Source organism: Temnothorax nylanderi, unplaced genomic scaffold (assembly GCF_030848795.1).
Source record: "Temnothorax nylanderi isolate EJ_2023f unplaced genomic scaffold, tnyl_v1.0 TNYL_tig0027_pilon, whole genome shotgun sequence".
NCBI classification, from domain to species: domain Eukaryota; kingdom Metazoa; phylum Arthropoda; class Insecta; order Hymenoptera; family Formicidae; genus Temnothorax; species Temnothorax nylanderi.
Genome location: NW_027249089.1, coordinates 72,145 through 88,735, shown reverse-complemented (window position 1 = coordinate 88,735; position 16,591 = coordinate 72,145). Strand labels below are relative to the sequence as shown.

The following is a 16,591-nucleotide window of genomic DNA, read 5'->3' as shown; positions in this document are numbered from 1 at the left end:
TATTAATTACTCGTAAGTTTAATATGATTATTTAATAGATGGTTTTGATAAAAGATATTACTTTAAGATAAATAAGTTACAATTTCAATGTTTACTTTTTGCTTCTTTAGCTCCGATAGTTTTATTGTCAAAGATTTTTCGTAATTTCCATACCTACTTTGCAATAGCTAATTTAAAAAAATGCAAAATTTCAGGTATGTAAATCGGCTATTCTTTAAATACCACAGTGCCTCATACGCTTTTACAATTCACGATAATTCCCGGGTGGTTACTCATCGGTGCGCCTACTCTACATTCCACTTTTACGATATTACGTTACGCCGCTTGGAGATGGAAGCGAGTCATTACGTTCCATCATGTTCCATTTAACAATATGACTTACCGGGCGATACTAGGAAAAGTGACCGTCGCTCGTTCCCCAGCAGAGCCAGCGAAGAGCGGGAAGATGGTATATACGTGACATCGAATCCCGTAAGATCGAGCGGGAAAAGTCGTTCTATTGACCCGTGGGAAAAATCCATCGGAATAGAAGGACACGGCCGGCGAGGACTAAAACTCAATTTGTCAGCGTGTCGTAGCTTTCGGGATCTCCCTCCCAAGAATACCGTCTTAGCCTTTTAGGGCTTCGCGTCTCACCTATAACCGCTTGCTTGTCATGTAGCAAAAGTCCCTTTTCCTTTCTCCTTCCAAATTACGTTTTGCTCCGATCCCCCCCAAAAATATTCTATAGTAAAAACTCAACCAACTAAAGTCAATTATATATAATAACATTACAGACGAGCTTAAGAAAGTTTTCCTCCTCGAAAAGGGCAATCGCAAGCACTTAGGAAAATTTATTTACCGTTGAATTATTTGGAAGCTATAAAAATCATTTTAATCTGTGGAAAATATTTTTTATTAAATTGCTGTGAGGTAAATGAATTTTCTCTTAAGCTTTTCCAACGTTCGACTTTTTTTTTAAGAAAAGAAACATGTAGTTTAATTATTTTTTAAAGTTTTTGGGATTGCTGAATACAAAAATGGTATTGTAACGTAACGTAAGAATTCGAGGTAGAAGTTCCAATATGGCGGATGCAAAGAATAAAATATTTTCAATTTCTGAAAGTTTATATTAAATTTGTATTAAGAAACTTTCTGATGAAAGTTTGCACGTTGCATTGATCTGTTTGTATTGCTTGTATTCTCAGGATCGCAGAGTACAGATATAATTTATACAACCAAGTTTTGAAAATATAACAAAACGTTGATAAGAATTACATAGTAAGTTATAAGTTTTCGCTTTAATTTAATACCACATTAATTTGTCCGCGAGTATTAATCAATAGCCACTCTTCTATTCGTTTATCATTGAGATTCAAGAAATTTAAGAGTTTCATTATATCTTATATATAGCATAAATATCATCAGAAACTTATATTATTATAATCATATTTGAGTAAGCGTTATGCGAAGATATGCTCTCGTGTCAAGAATTTCATGATTGATCCGAGAAATTTTGAATCTTTCTGTAAGTAATTTTTTAAATATTTTATAATAATGTTTATCACAATGCTTTTTGTTAAACTTTTAAATCACCCCATTTAACTGTAGTGACTCAATATTTATGAGATATGCTTTTTTAAACCTATCGGGACATATACATCCTACTGGATGTAAAAGGGTTGATATATAAGATTGAAGTAACCAGATACAAATATCAATGTATCCGCAAACTCGAGAAAATTTATTTTCTCCTAAGTCCGAAATCGTGTTGAGAATTTTTCTGTGAGAATATACTTTATCGAACCCCGTCGTTGTTGATCTGCATTTATTAGATTTTTAATCAAATCCGCGCAATCGTCTGACATAAAATGAAAACGATAAACGAGAGGAAAACGTGAGATCGATGAAGGGCGCGCTAGGTCGCAAAGCGAAGATCCACCTGTGACGAAGGAATTGGGTTACTCGAGGAGCTAAAAAATTCGTAGAGGGTGAAAAAATTGCGGTGGATAAAAGTGCCGCGCGTAGGTGAGCGTCGTAACGCCGGCAAGAGAAGGTGGAAAGTCATTATCGCGACAAAGAAGATCGGGGCAATCGAGCTTGGTTCAAGAAGCCTATCAGTAAGCTTCAGCCGCGACTAAAGAAGCTTCCGACGATTTGAGTGTGGTACCTAGGGGAAAGGACGGTATCCGCCCGACTCGAAAAATTTGTGAAGAAAATGCTTCAAAAGGCACCGATCTTTTTTAACACAGAGAGTGAAAGAGAGAGAGAGAGAGAGAGAGAGAGGGGGAGGAAGAGGAAGAGGGAGAGAGAGAATTGGCAATCCTTGTGCGGTAATATATAAACCAAGGTCCAATTTTAAAACGCGAGCAACACGAGAAATTCACTCGCCGCTCTTGTGTATTTTCTTTTTTTTTTTTTTTCTAAAACATCCTACAATGCGATGAAGCCACGGACCGTATTCTCGAGCCTGTTCTAATGATTTTCGTATGCGACTTTCTATTCGAAAAGCATTGAATTTCGCATGCGAGTTTCATGAAAACGATTCGAGACTAGGGCCCCAGATTCGCGAGGCTGATAAAACACCACAAACGATATCCGCATGCAACAGAAAAATTCCGACGAAAGTGTTGTGAATAAAGAGAAGGATCGCTGAGAGTTAAGCGGGCTTTCGAGCAACACGCTCCGAGGTGAGATTCTCGCGAAAGAAGAAAATTATGGTCTCAAGGGATCGGAAGAAACGGGGACAGAATTACAGCTCCTGTTTGTTTTCACTTTCTTTTAACACTCCCATCTTCGAGCCCATCTTTCGGCTTTTCCGACTTCGCGCACAAAGAAAGCTTTCGGCTTGAAACACGGCCTTTTACTTTCAATGGTTTTATTTTTCGTTTTACCAATCTCCTCTCTATTGTGAGGTTTGCATGCGCGCTTCACAGTCGTCTCTATTTTGCACAGATAATTAGTTTTCTCGTTTGTTTCCTGCATCTCTTTTTTTATCGGCCCCGGCCATTATTCTCTTTGTCGGTTCAGTCTTTTGACTAGATCAAACGTGCGGAAGCTCAAAATGAAGTTTGTCAAACGATCGGGAGTTGATAGGCATTTGGTTCGATTCTAAAATGTTAGGCTTTTCATTTTTACTGCGACTCGACAGGAATACGATAAAAGGGATCTCTCACCGAAGAGAAATATATCTACGCAGATGATAATATATAAATATATATATATATTACATTTGACTAATTGTAATGTAACTTATTTTTACATTATTCTTAGACTGGAAATAAAATAGATTTTAAAAAATAAAAACGACTCTATATAGTTAGCAAAAGGCAAAGAGCTAATAAATAAGAAAATATATTTTACATATCATGAATAAAAAAATATATATCATGTATAAAAAATTGCACATTTACATTAAATTTATTGATGATATTTATTGACGATATTTAATTCCATTTCTATCTCAATTAAGTCTTCATTTTCGTATTTCTGCTTTAAGATCTCAGTCGCGTAAAAAAGCTATGTCAAAGAAACGAAAATAATCTGGCATTTAAAAACGGTCCTACAAAGACGTCAGATAAAAAGCAACCGTTCAGAATCTTCCAATATTTGGATACGTGACCTGCGGCGAAACCGCGAACGTAAAATTCAACTGCGCTTGATGCCGTGTTATCGACGTTACACATGCAACGATCCGACAACTATCCGCACGACAGGTATTCGTTTTCACAGGCATTAAGGGATCCTCCCGTGGGCTCTCGAACTTCCCGTCCGCGGATGAGAGACACGTGAACTTCCGCCATCGTCTCTAGTCTCTGCCCCGATTTCCGGTTCCCTACATATGATAAGCGTCGAACATGTCGCGTGTTCCGGACACGTGACACACGTGACGCACGCGACGCCGACTCCTAATGAGTTTCGATTAACCGGCTGGCACGCGAACGCATGTATTGCGTTAGTCTTAGGTTAACGTGATTTTGGATCTACTGTTGAATACAATTCCTTCACATTAGAGAAAAATTGGAAGTTTAAAGCGACCAAAGTTGTGATAAATGCAATTCATAAGTACAAGATTACATTATCTCATAAATTTACTGAATTTATGAAAATTCTCGTATCAATGTTATATATATTCATATATTTTCCTATACAATTGCTTAACATGTAATTATTATATTAATTTTAGTTAATTATCCAAAAATCGAACTAAAAAATATATATGCAGTGATATATTGCAATTTTTTGATATTACGTAATCGACATTTTATTCATATTTCGTGTACATTTCAATTGATTTTGATAATATATTCTCCGATTTGAAATATATATATATATATTATTTCTCGGAGAAAATTATTTTGAATAAATATTATAAAGCAAGAAAAATATTGAAACGCGTGAAACACTGAAAGAGGAAAAGAATCAATATTACTGTTATCAATATTTGACGTGTATAAACTTATTATTATATATGAATACGTCCATTGAGTACGTTTTATTTACGTTAAAATACACATTAGTGCACTCCAGTTACTGATAAAGAACAATAATAGTCATAGGGTATTTAGCATGCGAAAACATGTTTTGTAATTTAGCAACCATACATAAAAGCAGTTGCCGTATTATAACTTTTCTGGATAAACAGATTTTTTCATATCAACTTCTTCTTTCAATATGCATCCAAAACACCATGGTTTGTTCTGTTGAGAAAACTGAATACTGTCGGTGGCGATAATTAATAATAAAAAATTGTAGTGTTGCTCTATATTATTATTTCATGTTTTAAAAATAGAATAACTTTAATTATTTTAATATTGCATTACGGGATAAATAAAAAGCATTGAGTCATCAGTAAGTGAAAAAATTTAGTCATCAGCAGCATCAGATTTCCTGACGGCCGTAGATTGCGATAACTCTACGGGAGCAGGGTGGAGTCTAATCAGTGATCATCTCCAGAAACTCATCATCTGCTGTATCGATCAGTGATATCCTTACTGATGACTGATCTGAGTGTCTCTCCAGTCCTCTTATATAGCATTCTTGGATGATTTTTTCTTACGAGTAAACTGAGCTTCTTTGCGACATCTAGTGGTGAATGGAGCAGCTACATTGCTGGCTCGGTCTACACATATACATATCGTCCATGGACGCGCTTGTGTAAGTGCCGCACGTGTTCGCGATTGAGACACGAGTAGATAGATTTTGCAAGACTCGATTCTCGCTCGCATAAATATTTCATGAGTTCTTCTGACGTGATGACTATGCTGAATCATTGCATTTTTAGTGAAATATTTTAAGAAGGAAGGGAAAAAGCCAAAAGAAAAAAACAATTTTCTTACGTAACGATACCTTCTAGCAAATTGTAGTATCGAAAAGCTAACGTGCAAAAATAAAACGCAGAAAAACATTTTTAAAAAGTGCGCAAATATGTTATTAATTCTTCTATTTTCAGAGGTTTGAAAACAAAAGCCTCGAAAAAACGTTATTCCATATTTTCGACTATTTGCGCACGAAAGGATTCACCTTTTTTTTTCTATCGTATAATATGATTTTCGACACATTTTATCTATCCTTTCGCCTTTCTTCTCTACATTTCTAGGCTTGTTACAAATAAAGATTTTATATTACAAAATATCTTTTGTAAAAAAAACATACAAATATTAAGATATTTTTCCACGAGACCTGAAGGACGTCACATCCATAAACGTAGTATGTTATAATATATCATATAAGTCGTATATCATATATTATAGTCATAGATGATATTCATAGTCCAAACTTATGTTTAAAATCGTTTTAAGTTTGGTCATGGGCAGTGTTAACTGTCTTAACTGTCTCCGTTTAACCAATTAAATAACCATATAGCGTCTCGAGATAATATTTAAGATGACCTTGAATAGAAGATCGGACTATGAATATCGGTCCGTATATATTATACCTGTCATCACATCAATGACAATATTTTTTAATATTATAATTACAGCATCTGTGATTTCTCCGAAAGCGGTTGAAGTTAAAAAGAAATAATACAAAAGAAATTTGATTTACAATAAATGAATAATAAATAAAATTAATAAAGATATATATCTATATCTGAGCGTAGGGTTTTTCAGAACGACTTCAAAAATTGTGACCAATGATTTGGGAGGTTATTCTACTTGAACATAGATCCTAATCTCAATACTTATATAATACAATATACTTATATATAATTACAATTTACAATACAATTATATATTGTATGTACATTGTTATATATATTATACATATACATACAATATAAAAAAAAATATTTAAAATTTTAATATTAATATAAATTAATATAATTTGAAATTTTAATATTAATATAAATTAAAATATAAATAATTAAATATTAAAAAAAACGCCCCCGGGTGGGCTCGAACCACCAACCTTTCGGTTAACAGCCGAACGCGCTAGCCGATTGCGCCACGGAGGCTATTGCCTTTCCTTTTATTACATGTTGTATATACATATATATACATATGAATATACACACATATACATATTATGTGCGTGTGTATATGTGTGTGTATGTATATCTGTATTATATATACATATATAAATATGACTAAATCTGTTTAATTTAACTAATGCAGTTTAGAAATAATAATTTAATTATAATTTATTATAAAATAAATTATATTCTTCCAATAAACATATAAGGAATATCAAGTAAATTCTTTCCTATATAAATCTATTGAATTTGTGAGACAAGAAATAATTATACTACACAATCGCGTAATTATGAAATAATTTGAAATAAAAAAGAAAAGAAAATAAATATGCTTGCTAGATTGCATCACGAATACAGCGTTCGATCATTTTGACGTCATTTGTAAGAGCAAAAATAGCATGTTTCCGAAACTGCCATCATCTATTGATCGCGTGTGTTGGCCCGTGATGAGAAACGAAAAAACGAGTGTCTCTTTTATCGTCATGATAACCCGCGGCTGAAAATGTGCATAATTAACATGCAATAATCCAAACATACAACACGCAAAATAAATGCGATAAACAGACCGGCCTGCAGTGAATACAATCAAAATGTGCGAAACCAGAAAATCGTAACGTTTGTTCTTACAGTTTTACTGACAATGTTTGTTTTGAGCATTGAAACCGATGTTCTTTCAGTGAATTTCAATTTTGATATTGTAGACACGCGAAATGGATCTTTGGTGTTTATTCGTGGCGATGAAAATGCGATAGTTTCAGTCAAATTTATTTTTTTGTATCGACAAAATATTCGGAAGTATATATGTATGTACATGCATACATATAAGTGTATAGCAGACATATGTACTTATATTGATTATAGGCATTTATGTTGATTTAATATTAAATTGAAAATTAAATTTCAGATTACAGATAGAAACAATTTTCGATTTTGATAATATAGATGATTTGTCTGCATTTTTGCACGGACCCACATTACATAGACCAACTTTTTTAAATCACTTTACATATAAAAATATTAAGATAAAATTATCGAAAAGTAAATACTTATGAGGTATTTCATATATCGAGGATATATTATATATTCTGGTAAAATATGGAGTGTATGTGAATATGTATGTACCTATGCATGTCCTAATATTTTTTTATATAAAAGTTTCTTTTTAGTTTTTTGCTAATCACAATGTTTCTATATATCTCGAATATGCGCCAGTTATCGAATATTCTACATGTATATTGTAGATTGAACTTGCCGTACTAGTTCACTGGTTTCACTGGTTAGCAAGAAAAATAGAGGTTTTTCATTTTAAAATTTTATCAAGAAAAAAAATCAATTCTAAACTTGTCAAAGAGTGTGAGACATTATGTAAGCGTGCGTAATCGGCAGTGATCGATATTTCCGCGCTGCGAACTCGTCGTAGACTTAAATATGTATTTACATCCAACTAAAAATTGGAGTCGATATCGGTGGACTCAATCTCGCTCTTTACGTCGAGATTTGCAGTAACATGAAAATGCAACGAATGCAAACATTCACGGTAGAAGCCGAGAGTGACGCGGGTGAAATAATGTTCGTGAAAATATTTTTGCCCGCAACCTGCCGAAGCGTGATTCTCAAATCCAAATAATACGTATCCAGGAATACAGAAATGCGAGTTTGGCATACGATCTGACGATAATAAAAATAGAGAGACATATAAGCCCTCAGCAAAGAGCTTTACATACAGGTCCAAAAATTCTAGACGGCTCAATCTCTCTGGTTTAATCTCTCCAACGGTATATCACGAGAAAATATTTGTCACATATATAAAATATCTTAGAAGCTCAAATCTTTTATTATTATAGTTTCTTTTATGCGGAAAGTTTATTGATAAAAATTAAGAAAATAGCTTTCTCTTGTAAGAACTTCAATCGCGAATTTTTAAAATACAATTATCCACAAATTAGATAACATAACATCATCTCGAAAGTCTCGTTGAAACTTTTCTTCGTGTGTAAACGATGTATATGCAAACATTGAAGTAATAGTGACGGATGTACTTTAGAGATTCTCTCTTTCTCTCGACTAGACTACCTTCTCGATGTTAAGCTTGTACACATTATTTATTATATATATATATATATATATATATACATATATATGTGTGTACATACAACAGACTCTTGAGCTTCCCGTCAATTTACGTCGTTGGCACTAGCTTATATCACAAGCCGTTTACGATCATTTATCGGCGCCGACGTCGACATGGAACTTAAGGCACTTAGGGCAAATCGTGATCTACGAGCGAACCATGAGGGGCACGGCTGCGAGGGAGCGGCTCAACTCGCCTCAAGACACCTCGAGATAGCCCCCGTTCGAAGTGCCGTCACTAATTAAGAAATACTTCCCTTGACGCCTACCCTAACAGCTCGGACACGCCTGATTCTGACCGACACTCTCACAAGGCCGACTAGCGGCAACCTTACTTATCGTTTTAGAAAAGAAAAGCGGAGCGGTTCACGTTTTTCAACGTCTTAGCGTCGCAAGAATAGATTACATTATTGAAAATAAAATAACAAAGATAGTTTTTCTGATAAAAAAAAGTTTACAGCACAACATTTCGTTAACTACAGTTTTAATAATTTTTGCAACAGTAAAGAGACTGATTTATGCAACATATAAATTCGATTCTTTTAATATGTGCTACTGTAATTTTTGCTTTTGCATATAATTAATGTTATTCTTGCATACCGATAGCGTTGAATGAAACAAACGGCACAAACGTTACAGTATCAAAAAGTAGATCTGTACCGTTTTGCGTTTCACAGTTTCAATTGTTTGTGGTGAAACTTGCAATATGAAACGAATTGTCAACAACGTGTGATTCACGCGCGATTGTGTATCAACTAGCATCATGGAAAAGTTTTGTTGGGTCAGATATCTCGATTTCTCGTCTTTTTAATAGTGCACTCTCGCATTGAAACGATTTGCACGACTTTCGCGAACTCATATCCTACTCGAACACCGTATCTTGAATCTAAGTTGGACTTGGAATTAAAATCTAAAAGTTAAATGTAAGACGCCAGATCAAATTTACTGAGCAATCGCCCCTTTATATGCGCATCGAATATATATTTTCGAGCAAACACGAAAGCATGAAAGTTGGATTAAATCGTTCCCGAAGAGTGATCCGGATTGCCTTCGAAAACCTCATAAGATTCAAACAACGACGATTCTTTCTCGTAAAATTAGTGGGTCAATTCCAGGATCAATTAAATCATCGAGGCAAATACCTCAAACTATTTACACGAATGTCAATTGCGTGTAAATATACAAATGGCAATTGAAAGAGTTAACATGATGTTTACAACATTATAATTCGTACAATGTTCGCTTTGTTTTATTCTACGCTATTATTTTAATTATTTTGTATTATTTTATTTTTTTATCATAATTATAAATTATAATTATATTAGGAGTAGAAAAGCTCTATTCGCTTTTATGTCGATGTGTTCGCACGGTAGTTTCCATTAAGTATCGAAACTCGATCATTTGTGTTGCATAATACGTGTTGTCGCTGCTTATCGGAAGCGTTTGAAATCGCGTTACGTAATCAAAATTGTGTCATCATGTCGAGGGCCGCTGGGGGTACGATGACGTTTAATTGGACGATATTTGCTGAACGCATGTAATCACCTGTTGCACGCAGGATGCGCCCCGTTTAACGTCGACGCGCTAAAATAAATTCCCGTCGGATATTTCTAAGCGAATCGGCATTCGCCCCACGGAGCGCAGGGGATGTTTCCAGACAATTTAGAGCCTTCGTTCGCCAGCCACATTGCGAGCTTTACAAGTAACCGAATAGGATTTAATCCTGCGCGCGGAGTCACGTTGAGACAGAAACGCCACAACTTAACGTTTATTTTATTTGCTATTATATAGATTTGTGATAAAACATATATATAAATTATACATTGCAAATTGGATAAAAATAGCAATTATAAAGCGCGATAAAATATTATTGCGGACATAACTGCATGCTTCCGGTGTAACTGATGAAGTAAATTTATTAACATGTTCTCTGCCGCGTGGGGCGTTTGCACCCTGTTCAAGGCATCTATTATTATGGAATGGCCATTTGATATTTTCGCTACATATAACATTATTATAAAATATTTTATAAAATCATGTACTGATGCTTTATAAATATTATGTAAAATACAGTTATCACATCGTAGAAACATCGTTATATTTTTTCTTAATATCTAATAATTCTAGATAATAATCTATCTAGTCTTATAAATGTTATATAGTATGTGTTATAAATAAAACTATTAGTCTCGACGTGGGGCGCATGCGGTCCACGCGACCTGAACGGAAAGTTACCGAAAATCGATTCGACAGGGAACGGGTTAAAGTTCTTACAATCGAGTATATCATAGAAAATTTATAAATATAACAAGAAGCTCTCAATCTTTGTCCCTTCAATTTGGACTTACCCTTGAACGGTTATCCATTAAATCTTTTCCGTTCATCCCGGGCGATGTCTTATTGGGTCACAGGGTATGCGTGTGCATGTCCTTCGGATTCCAGAACACGCCGGAATGACGAAGGGAAGCCCGAGAATACGTTGGTAGTGTCGATGACGATCGACATATTGGGATTTTCATTTGAACAGTAGGACGTTATGGAATGTGACGCCGGTCGACAGTCCAGGAATGAAATAATCCTCGGGAAATGGGTGACCTTATATCACGTACACATCGCTTTCACGTAAGAAGTATAACTGTCAATTTATTTGACACTTGTAGTTTTTCTCAAGCAAAAATAGATGTTCCCTGTGCTATCGTGCATTAAACGTGAGCATCTTATATTTTTATACTAATTAGTAGCAAGTAAGATAAAAAAGTCTTTCCATCTTTAGAAAATAAGGAAACATGAGTAATTATCTACGATTGTATAAGTATATTTCGAATTGGTTCTACCATTTTTTATCTTCATAATTTAAGAATTGTCTGTATGATTTGAGAATTGCCCTATTCTAAATAGGAGATTATGAATCACTAGAAAACGTAGAAAAAATGTACAAAAAATAAATATATATATATAATTACGATATATTAATATGTATATATTGAACTTTATATTATGATAATATATTATGTTATAATATATATTTTACAATAAAATTGTGGAAAATATGTTCGCTATGTATGACAAGGTGCTCCGCAGAAATAATGATATTGATATGTGAAGGATCACGTGAGAGAATAACACTAATGGAAAAACAATCTCAATATCCCGTCTCTCTATAAAGAAGCTACTTCTAAAATATCCTTAGTCCTTAAAGAAATGTTTCTTGCATTACGTCTTCGCACGATACAAAAATATATTTTATTACAATGCATTAGAATAATCTTTATAGCGTGCGTAGACATAATAATAGCGAGGAACATCGCTCGGGTCTATAGAAAAATGTTTTAGGGCCGGCTCTTTCGACGAAGTCGGAATCGGTTTTCCCTTAGAGTTGTACCCTTGATAACGTATATTTCTCACGCGATATCAATATTTCTGTGAGAGCCGGCTAGCGTGTAGTACCGGCGAATGATGTATTTTCCGTAGCAATTGTTGAGAATAATTCGATCGATCGCGAGAGCGGCATTTAATTATCACTAAGGGGATTGTCGGGCCGCTTCGAGTTGTCGGATTATCGCGCGTACTGAAGTCGCCCGGAGCAAATTAGCTCCGTGCCTTGATTTCATGCAATCATCCGTGGCCGAGAACCGAGCTGTGCACGAACCGCCGATTAGGACGCTTGTGTATGCGCAATTGCATCGGTCGCGAAACGAACGCCCGCACACGGAATGCAACGACCTATCGATCGAGAGCGAGTCGCTTCGAGTCTCGCGGTTCGCCACCGAGGGGCGAGCGACCAATTTCGGGGCACGAATTATCCCGATAGGAACTTTGTAACGCGTACACGTTATTATTACCGCGATAATTGGATCGGTGGGTTTGCCGATACGGCATTGACGATCGCGTACGTGAACTTTGGCCGAGAAAGTCAAAATATCTGGGGCGCGGCCATTTTGCGGCCTCCTTCGGTCGAAAAAATACGTATAAACGAGAAAGTTTATACTTATTAGCTGCGGAAAGTCAAAATATTAGAAAAGAATTATAATTACAAAGAGAAAAATATTTGTGTGATTAAATATTTATACGATATAAAGTCTACAAATATGAAACATTTTTTAATGAAAATTAATTAGAATTCTGAATTATATTGTACATGGAAATTTTATTAAAAATTTCGTGTAATTTAATATACATTTTTATAAGCTTTTCATAAATTTACGTATTAAGACTCATTTTAGGCAATTTATAATTCGCATCAAATAGGATCCTAATATTATTCTTTTAGATACTCACAGAATAGGAGATTTTATTTAATTTACTTATAAATACGTCATGTACACTTTTGTATTATATTCTTCAATATTTTGGTACATACACTTTGTATTCTTTTGAGATATTTTTACATGATATATATACGTAGCACATATAATTGTAAATAGAAATCTGTTCTGAGATCGTCTAAGTGATAAATTATAAATTTTACTTAATTCACGTTGTCTCCTACGAAAGAGCTATTACTGCAGAAATACTAACTGCTTGATTCTAAAATTCTTCAAATCCTGCATCTGTCCAAAAATGATGGATCGCGCACGATGGCTCTTAGGTGAAGCTCGAAATGCATTGTAAGCATTCGGTCGAGATTCTTTTTCGCGTTCTCCATTTTCCTTTCGTTTTCATCCCGCTACGTGTAACGTGCGGCTGTCGAGTATCAAAGCTTCGAAACTTCCGCTCGCGCGAGACTGGAACTCTAAATGACGTTCGACGTAAGCGCCGTTACGGTTTGGAAACTTCAAGCTGTCAGCTTCCGGCATCTTATCGCTCTTGCTTGCACGTTCCTCCCGTCGCCCATCGTCTGGCGATTTGAATTCATTCGGCGCCGCTCGGCGTGACTTACTTTCAAAACAATTTTAAAAAAGTGCTCCTTTTATCATCTCTTCCTCGACAAAGACTCTCTCGACGTAGAACGTTTCCTTTACCATTGATAAAAACGCGCGTGTGCCTTTGTAACGATGATTTCGTTCTCATTCTCGCTTTTTTCTTCATACTTTGGTAAAACAGAAAAGCAAAAAAAAAAGAACGCATCTATTTTTTTAATCCTGAGTTGAGGAAAATACATCGAGTCGTCTTTATGCATTTCACTTTAAAGTTACATTTACGTTAGATTCGAAGCGCCATGCCACGTCGGACTCGCGATGCGGATCCGTTGAATCAGACTTCCGCTTCTTCGCTATTCGATCCTTTTAACTACGTGTACTCCACCCTCGCTAGACGAATGCATATCACAACGCGCCGTCGAGAATCGCCAGACCGTCACAAATGCGAGGCAAATCTTCCGGCGTAGCGGCCGGAAGTTTCGAGTGCCACGGATTCTCGGCCATTGTTGCTCTATAACGGCCGGCAGGATTGCGCTCGCGGGCAGGTCTCAAGTTTTCCGAGGGAAACTCCGCATCTTCTTTGCATCGCAATTTATTTTTCTCTCCAGAACCGCGAACCGATTGTCTTTCGTCATCGTCGCGTATATTAGCTGGCTCTCCCATAAAATTGCGCCGGTAATTCAGATAATTATATTGAAGCGCGAATTTAACATGCAAATTGGACGTCGCCACTCTTTAGAGTTATTACACACCACTTTAGAGCAATAAAAAGAAATTTTATATATATATTATTTTCTAAATTGCAGTTCTTTCAACAATTCATAATAGAACTTCCATAAAAAACTGAGAAACTTTTTTGTAATTAACTAAATTTTTATAATTAGAAATTATTGAAAGGAATATGTTTGATGTAACTTATTCACATATTATTAAAATGTAATCTTAGAAATGTAAGAGCTTGAAAAACATTGATTTATTTGCATATCTCATCTTACATGATTATTGCATAAATCAAAGAGGAGTTTTTACAAATTTAAATAATAAATTTCTATCTAATTTTTAATATTTTGATGAATAAAATTCATCACGTTATAATATTAGAAAACTGCAGAGATATCGTTTATTAATTGTAACGTTGCAGAGATCTCTAATCGCGTTTTGTAATTTCCCCTGTTTCAGTAGATTTTCTCAAATACGACACACGTCTTTTCAAGATACATCTCACGATAAAACATATATTTCCTGATATTAGTATCGTTTACGGCATTAGTATCGTTGTTGGTAATCCGAGATGTCATCGGTCGCTCAATGATTACAAGGATGTCCAGCACAGGCGTCAAGGGTACTCTCGCACATTTTCTGCCTCTCTTCCCGCCTTTCTCCGCACCCCTTTTCCAAGCAGACAGCACTCCCGTAACCCAATTTAACGGAGGACACAAAAGAGCGTTCGGCGATATCGAGCTGTAAGATGTGCGACCTACTTGCGAGACCTCTCTCTCGCTTTATCTTTTTCTTCGTCCCCCCTCCACGCGATTTACCTACCTCTACGCCGCGGCGCCGCGCCGCGCCGCGCCGCGCCGCGCCGCCTGGTTCCTTCACCTCAGCTCAGCCCTTTTACAGCCCCGATCGGGCGATTACGAGCGTCCAAGTATTTGTTTTCTAAATCCCCGACTATGCCGTTTCTCCTTCTGATTCTCGCACATCGCGCCCGTGATTTTATTAAGCCTCGATCATTGCAGTCAATCTCCATTACACCGGACCGCTGAGAATACGTCGGGAACGTTTACTCGAAAGAAATGTTTGAGAAGCGCACTGGAGAAACTCTTACAGTAAGCTCTTTCTATCTCTCTTTCTCACTCATGCTTTCTACATTTTGCCGCTTTTCTAAAACTGTAGAGGGATTCTGGATTCTGTGTATCGCTCCACGGAATTCTTGGAAAATACTTGAAGAAAATAATTCCTACAGATTATTTATAGAATTTTTACGGAATCGTAGTTGATTTTTAATCTCATTTAATTTGCGTCAATGGCGGATTTTAGCACCTCGAGGCTGACAGTTTTGTTTGAGAGCTCCCTAAAAAACCGAGGTTTACTGCGCCAAATGAAAATTTGCCATTAATTTGTATGATATAATTAGTCGCGTGTGCTAATTAAGCGTTGCATTTTTTACTACAGCACGGGTCGATAAATTATATAATAATAATTTCCACGTATTTTTGTGGGTTTGATTTAATTTTAAATAATAAGTTACACACATTTTGTTATATCTATCAGATTCATTACCAGAAATAGAACATGTATATTTGCATTTTTATTATATTCTTTATTATATTTAATTATTATAATCGTTATTATATTTTATATTTTGTAATTAAAATACTGCATTTGAAATTAGCACGATTGTTATAATTCTACGTAACCAGTTAATATACGGAATTCTCTTAAATTTAATTCAATAAAACAGTAAATTCATGTTTGGCTTTCGAATTTTTGTGCGATTCCTTTTTTTATTTATCTACTCGCTCCGTGCGATGGTATACTATAGCGGAAAAGTAGGACTTAGGGCGCTCATGGTGGCCGAAATTTGTATTATTTGCTGGAGTGACAGTTATTATTTTCCAGTAATCTAGTACATCGTAATGGAAAAATTACGAAAGAGAAACTTAAATTGTTGCGTGCATTCGTGTAAATATGTATTTCACAGAAGATATTAAATTTTGTTTAATTCCAAAAGCATTGACAGACGTTTGCAGTATCATACTGCACCTTATTAAATGACTTATATTGGCACTGCGCAATTCTTCAACGCGAACTATATGCGATATTGCTAAGGCTTTTTTTTTTAATATTGCACTTGGATTAAATTCAATGTCATGAGTGATAGGCCCGAATCCCGTTTGTATGATAAGGCTCATTGCAAAAAGTCAGAGAAAAATTATCTTATATTTAAAACAAATATAGCGAAAATATATTTCAACTAATTTGTATATAATATAACAACAATTTTTTCATCAGTAAAATTAAGATTCAAGTTATCTAACGACAGTTTACGTAGCTCGAATATTTAACAATCATTGACAGCTATTCCAGCAAAATGTACGATATTTCATCAATCGTGGCACCACTAGTCTCTCTGCACACAGCGAAC

The 16,591-nt window shown here is 35.3% G+C and overlaps 1 protein-coding gene and 1 non-coding gene across 5 annotated transcripts in view; one reads left to right on the top strand and one right to left on the bottom strand.

Annotated features, from left to right (window-relative positions):
- Nucleotides 1-16,591, top strand: part of Nachra3 (nicotinic acetylcholine receptor alpha3 subunit) — an 86,288-nt gene that overhangs the window by 37,136 nt on the left and 32,561 nt on the right. The gene's annotated exons all lie outside the window — the stretch shown is intronic.
- Nucleotides 6,363-6,436, bottom strand: Trnan-guu (transfer RNA asparagine (anticodon GUU)). The gene has a single exon. It is a non-coding gene; the product is annotated as a tRNA-Asn (tRNA).